The 6,893-nt window shown below is 42.0% G+C and overlaps 1 long non-coding RNA gene across 1 annotated transcript; it reads left to right on the forward strand.

Annotated features, from left to right (window-relative positions):
* The first annotated feature begins 965 nt into the window (after window positions 1-965).
* LOC133923969 (uncharacterized) lies at window positions 966-3,128 on the forward strand. The gene is made up of 2 exons (XR_009910698.1): window positions 966-1,399; window positions 2,061-3,128. It is a non-coding gene; the product is annotated as an uncharacterized LOC133923969 (long non-coding RNA).
* The last annotated feature ends 3,765 nt before the right edge of the window (window positions 3,129-6,893 follow it).

Here is a 6,893-nt window from a genome sequence, read left to right on the forward strand (position 1 = left end):
TACAAAACATATAGTAAGCATTCTTCGCTTGGGGGAGATGAGAGTTGCCTTAGCCCTTGAGCTTTTAAGCGTTAACAATACATCAAAGTACATATCTGTACCTCGGACAGCGCCAGCTATTGACGATTTATGAACTGCTGATCGTACGAATATGTGAATGAAGTAGGGGATACTCCCTTTAGCCAAATCGTACGCTAGAATACAGATATTTATAAAGGTTCAGATATTCCGAAAGATAATAGCCCTACATCATGTAGTCTTGTATTGATTCTTTAATGAGTAGGATTCTACCATTCTTAAACCTAGAGATAAACTTCCCTATTTAAGGGATATTATGGAACCTACAGGCAATTTTCATATGTTGAGGGACTCCTTCCCAGATATAATATTATGCTTCTAGAATAAAAAACCTTAGGAGATTCATGTATAGCTAGGATATTTGTATACCATAGTTTTATACTTCATTAATTAGGATGTCTGGTCTACGGGGAGACCGATGCAATGCCAAGTCCAGTAAGGTATGTTTCGTTGTCCAATTAGCCAAACACCCTCAGGTCTAATATGTGGCGAGAAAATTATGAGCTCGTTTTACTATTTCCTTCGAAGTTTAAGAGCTTCTGCCTGAATTCATACACATACACATTTATCGGGAGTTCTGTAGTTCTATGCCAGCTTCAAGGCTCGTCTAGATTGTCTGAGATGTTGGCCCATCCACATATGGAATTTCGTGAAAAATTATATTCTAATATAAGTAAAATTAGAATCCCTTCAAACTAACATAGAGCTAATTGTTCACCATATTTTTTTCTTCAAGGAACTATTGCAATGACAGATCAGGCGTGGAAACTCTTGCTCATATTTTCACAAAAAGATACTAAAAGATTTGCATTGTTACAGGGGCCTGTTACCTACTACTCAAGGTCAGGCGAGGCCCTCGGAGCAGCAGCACACAAGGCTAGGTGCGAATCACGGGAATTTTTTTATTTTAACTTATTTTAAAATAATATTTTAAAAACAGCATATGAGAATTTAAAATTCTAGGAAGAAGCCCTTTTGGTCATGCTAAAGCGATTGGTGTGACTCCCCATCTTAGTCGCGCTATATGAATTGATGTGACTAAGGAGCCACGCTGGCAGCCGTACCGACACCTTGCCACACATCGTTGATATGGTAGCCCTGAGTCACGCCATAGGGGTTGGCACAACCGTCTGTTATGCCAATCCCTTTAGCGTGACTCAGCTGCATACAGAGATCGTGTCAGCTCTTCTCTCACATAGCTCCTCTTCCTCCTCCCAAGTACTTGTTTTCTCCCTTCTTTCCTTTTCTCTAAATCCTTCATCAAATCCAACGAATTCGGACCGAAATCAAATGAGATTTCACAAGGGATTGCTCATTGAAGGTAAATACTCTATTGTATCCATTCGATTTCGATTGGTTCTGTACTTTTAGATGGTTTTGAGCTACCTAGGGTTTGGAGATGAAAATTTTGAAATTTGGTTAGATTACCTATTAGTTGTTTATTGTTGCTCAATGCTGAATGTAGCATGTTTATTATGCTTGTACGTAGACCATTTTACTCTTGTATGTTGTGATATGAAATTGACCGTTCAAGATGGTAACAAAGTTGTTTAGTGTAGACCATTTTACTCTTGTATGTTGTGCTATGAAATTGACCGTTGAAGATGGTAACAAAGTTGTTTAGTGCATAGGATTTGGTTGTGTTGAATGTAAAAGTGTTTGGTGCATGTCAAATTCAAATGGATTCGTATTCATGCAATTGTATGGTGTGACTTTAAATTTGTGGCGTAAGCAAAAGTGGATACACATCGGCAAGAAGTATCCCGATGTTAGTTGCAAGGATGCCCCCATTCATCTTGCACTCCCCATCCCATCTTGTGATTGTGGTAAGCTTGTTATGGTCCTTTAGTCGCTACATAAAGATATTGTTGGTTGTGCTTACTACCTGTGAAAGGATTATCGTGTGAGTGTATATTTGTTATGTGTTAAGGTAGAAGCATATGATATTACTTTTGCTGACATGATGTTTAAATAATTGGTAGGAGTGAGAGATGTGATACTTCTTCCAATGGATTGATGGGCATGAAACGGTTTACTCTGTATCCAAAGCCATATGATAAGTTTGTTCGTTGGGTTCCTCCTCCACCAAATCCACCAAAACTGACAAATAAAGAGAAGTGGAAAGTGAGCAAAAGACATGAGCAGATCCTTCATTGTGCAATTATGGGAAGCGAAGTGTGCTTTGTGAACCTTATGGGAGGTCTCCTTACTTCCGTTGTGAAGGGATGGTAAAAACTGAGCATGGTTGCTTGTTTATAGTTTAAATGAGGTAGAATTAGATGTCATGTAACTTGTATCATGAATTTGAATGCAGTGCCATGATGCTACTTATAACTTACGAGATTTAATGTACGGGTCCCGATGGTGAATGTATGGAGGAGGAAGAGGATCAAGTGAAGAGGAAAAGGTTGATAAAACCATATCGTCCAAGGAAGTGAACTTGTGGTGTCAATGCTTGATACGGGATAGTGCCCATTGAACTTGGTGTGAGGTACTACTGTGGACATATGGTTGGCAAGGACATGGTTAGTTTCAGACATATTATCTATATTTTCTGTTTCGATATCCTATGTTGGTTGTACCTTGTTAATGGGGATTCATATGAATTTGTTTTTGGGAATAGAGTACGCGAACATGTTCATGGGAGGAGTACCTTGATAAAGATAAGGTGGATCATGAGATTGCATGGCGGAGTAAGCGTCATCCGATAGTACTGTCAAGCTATCTGGAGCACCGTAAGAAGGCAACTCATGATTTTTATCTTGCTATGTATCCCTAGCACAAGAGGAGAACCATTGAGGGTTAAGAGGTAGCAGCTAAGGCAGTGCAAATGGAGACAATGAAGGCTCTTGGTGCTAACTGGCATGTGATTGTCCCGGACGATGATGATGAGTTGCTCTATGATGGGTGGGAAGATTAGCATAAGGGGTCAGTTTGATGGTTGCATAGTTAGTGTCCTATATTAATATACTATATTATGAACTATTTGTGAACTTTATGTGTAACCATCGTCGATTATACTATATGAATCATATGAACTGTTTTATTTATGTGTTTTGTATGCTTATTTGTGTGAACCATATGAACTATGTGAATGTAGCGTAATAGATGGATGCCAAGAATAGTTCATTCATGTACAATGTGTGCAGTGCTTGAACAATGTTTATTCATGTACTGCTACGGTAATTGTGCGTATCGCTTTTGGTGGGATTATGAACAAAGTACTTTGAAAATAAAACAACATGTTATTTAAATTATATATGGTTACAAACAATTTCAAATATTATTTTACAAATTTACATGATGTATAGTAAATTAATTAAAGAAAATGGTGAATATTGTGTCACGCCATGGTGATTGGCATGACACATTGTATTGTCACGCCAGAGGCACCCCATTTGCAGGGGTTCATTGGGATGGGGGGCGGACGGAATGGCCGGCATGATGCCATGTTTGTTCATGCCAAGAAACTTCGCATGACTAACGTTGGAGCCATGCTAGCCCATTCCCATTTGCAGGGGTGCACTGGGAATGAGGGATTTAGGGAAGGGCCGGGGTGATGACATGTTAGGTCGTGTGAAATGACTTGGCGTGACCAACATGTCGTCACACCAGGACCTTTGGCATGACAAGCAGGCTATGTTGCTAGCCACGCCATTACATTTAGCGTGAAAAACTGATACACAAACTGAGTTGTTTATCCCCTGGGAACATCGAAACCAAAAATCAATCTCGCAGATACATATAATTCAGAAGAATAGGTGAGTAAAAATACACAACATCCATTTCTTTTATCGACAGTTCTAGAAATTGATATTGATTCACAAATAACCGAAATGCAATTCTCGTATCTAGATCTTTAATTGTTGGAAACTTCTCAAGTTCTTCGGCCAAGCTTGAGCCATAGCAACACACATTGTCATTTGATAGTGAAGTGCTATATGGTTAGAAACAACACATTCATCAAATGATATTGTTCAAAACAACACATCCATCTTAGTACATATAGTCCACACAAAAGCATCGCACATATGATATTATTCAATAGCACAAGCAACACAATGAGACTAAAGTGTCAACACAAGGTAGTACACACATGACATTGTTCAAGCACCGCACACATTGTTCACAACTCAGCACCATGGTGTGTATGGCTTCTTCTTTCTCCATTCACGGCTCGGGTTGGTAGCAAGGACAATGGCACTCCCAATGTCGGTCCTGTCACATGCACGCCGTGGCTGATGGGAAGGCTATGTCAATGGAGAAGTGCCTGCGAGTTGTGAGCTCCCAATCTCATCAGCCTCGTAGGATGGGTAATCATCCTCCGAGTTGTCTTCCTTACCCTCGAAGGGTTTCTCGCATCAAGCCGCTTCCAAAGAGGTAGAGGCAGTCCTTGAGCTAGTGCGTGATGCCATGCAAGCAACACTACCATTGCGACTGTGGGCCCAGGTATACGTGAATTGTTACCTCCACAAAGGCACGAAGGTGGCCAACCTACTCCTCAAAACTCCGTGGGACTAGTAACACTTGTCCAACATCATTTGTAAGGTGTCCTAGCTGCTGGCCCTACAAATATAATGAAGTACATTAAGTTCAGGAAAAAACCATGAGTCAATACGATGCACCTATCATAAATTATAAGTACCATGTAATTGTAAAGTGGGGAACGCTAGGGCTGGTAACTGTGGCAAGTGATCTGATCATACTCATCTACCAGGTCATCCTCATTATCGGAGTCAGGCAAATTTTCTATTTGAACCGCAACACGAGGTAGCTTGGTTGTCAACCTGGAGTTGTTGTGCACCATCTCAATTAGTTGTGGTAGGGACCCGAACCATGGGCTACCCCACCTTGCTTGATAGTATGGTCCCAGTTGGCCCACTGTATCAAGTAGACTTTGTGGACCTCCCGCCAATCTCTTGCACCCCTCTTCTTCTTCTTGTCAATCCTACAAGATGGCAAACAAACAAACAAATAAAATAGTGCAGAAACGATGCATGGAAGCATTGTCACGAATTAGGTTAACAATAAAACTAACTCACTTGTGCAAGGTCACCGATGTGCAGATCGTGTCCGAAGGTGTACGCAGCAACCTCCCAAACTGCCTCATCACATGGTTTGGCAAATGGATTTCAACAATGAAGAAACAAATAAGCGGCATAACAGAACACCAGTACACCATCTCCCATGTGCATAAAGGACTAAGTCTCATGCCTAGGATCTCTAGCCGGTCATATGGCTCCCAAGTCACCTGGAAATGAACAATGTATAACAACAACGTCAACTGAAATGTGCAAGTGTATGAAACAAGAAGGCTCATCTATTTGCACTCACTTAGCTTTGCATAATGCACTCAAGCTCGTTGGTGTAGAAGAGGTACCGCCTGCTTGCGTTGCTAGTAATGGACTTGACGTTCTTCCAAAGGAAAGCAACGATTAGCATCGAGCATTCATCCTCGAACTCCCAAACTTATAGTTACAATATAGCATATGATATTTGCAAATAATAACGTAAATAACAATGTAAGAAGAAATGAAAATACATACCTCGGGATGAAATCAGTCGGATCAACCAATGAACAACCGCTCCCACATCCACAGCTGTAGCAGCTAGCGCACCCCGGAAAGTTGCCATGGTCCCCACTACGCCAGCATGCATCACATAGTTGCTAGTATAGCCATGCAAGTGTGGCAAATCCCCAACTGTACAACCCGATATTCTTCCAAACCTCGCCAAATATCGGCAAGAACATCCAAGAAACTGTGTTGCCACTCCCGTCAGGAAATAAGTGCTCACCAACATGGTGCCACAACCAAGAGCGAGCGTACCTCTCAATGGCCCACTCCGCTGCATCCTCAGGGCACTCCCCGAAGTTGGCAGCAAACTAGGCAGAGCTGACGCTAGAAGGTTTCTTGTCCTTCACATCCTGCTCAAGCTCATGAGGCCTACTGCCAAGGAGCACCTTCACCATATCCTGCCATCTGTAGGTTGCACCATCCCACACATTGCTTGCCCGTCCACTGGTAGCCCAAGTATCATAGCCACATCCTATATCATGACTGTGAGCTCGGTGCAAGGGAGGTGGAAGGTGTGTCTCTCTGGCCTCTAGTGATCCATAAGTGCCATCAACACTACGCCATCGAACATCAGCAACCCTGGCGTGACCAACCTAGCCGAATGTCGTTATATAATGAACAAAAACAAAATAATTGTCATCATATATTAAATATTTGACATGGAACAAAATACAATATTCAATAGTTCACCTCTACCAAACTTTAGTTTACTGCCCCCTTCTAAAATTCCCCTTTTTCCTATGAATTGCCTAATTCTTTCGGCCCTCCTTGTATTGTTTTATCCTGTGGCAAACTGATGGCATATGGAGTAACTTATTTTAATAGGTGCCTGTCGGAGGATGAACTCCTGTCGCAGGGATCCCGAGAGACCCCTTTTTAAAGATTCGGCCGAGGGGATGATCCTGAATGAGCTTGTCTGGGAAATAGATGGGAGCGGAAATAAATGCAGTGGCTGGTGGTGGGAGATGATCGTCCTAGTGCAAGAAAGATGGGTGCACCGGGTTTTAGACAGGTTCGGGCCGCACGGAGGCGTAACACCCTACTCCTGTGTGAATGCTATACCTTTCCTTGAAGGGAATTCTTCAAGGATGTATCTGGTTACAGGGGTGAGCTGTCTACAGAGAGCTTGAGACTCTCATGTTCTAGCTTGGCTCGAGCTCGTTTGTGATGTTCTTCGTCTTTTGATCTGAGCTTCGGGGTCTTTTTTTTTTTAGGGCTTGCGAATCTGAGGCGGAATTC

The sequence above is a fragment of the Phragmites australis genome, chromosome 7 (genome assembly GCF_958298935.1).
Source record: "Phragmites australis chromosome 7, lpPhrAust1.1, whole genome shotgun sequence".
Taxonomy (NCBI): domain Eukaryota; kingdom Viridiplantae; phylum Streptophyta; class Magnoliopsida; order Poales; family Poaceae; genus Phragmites; species Phragmites australis.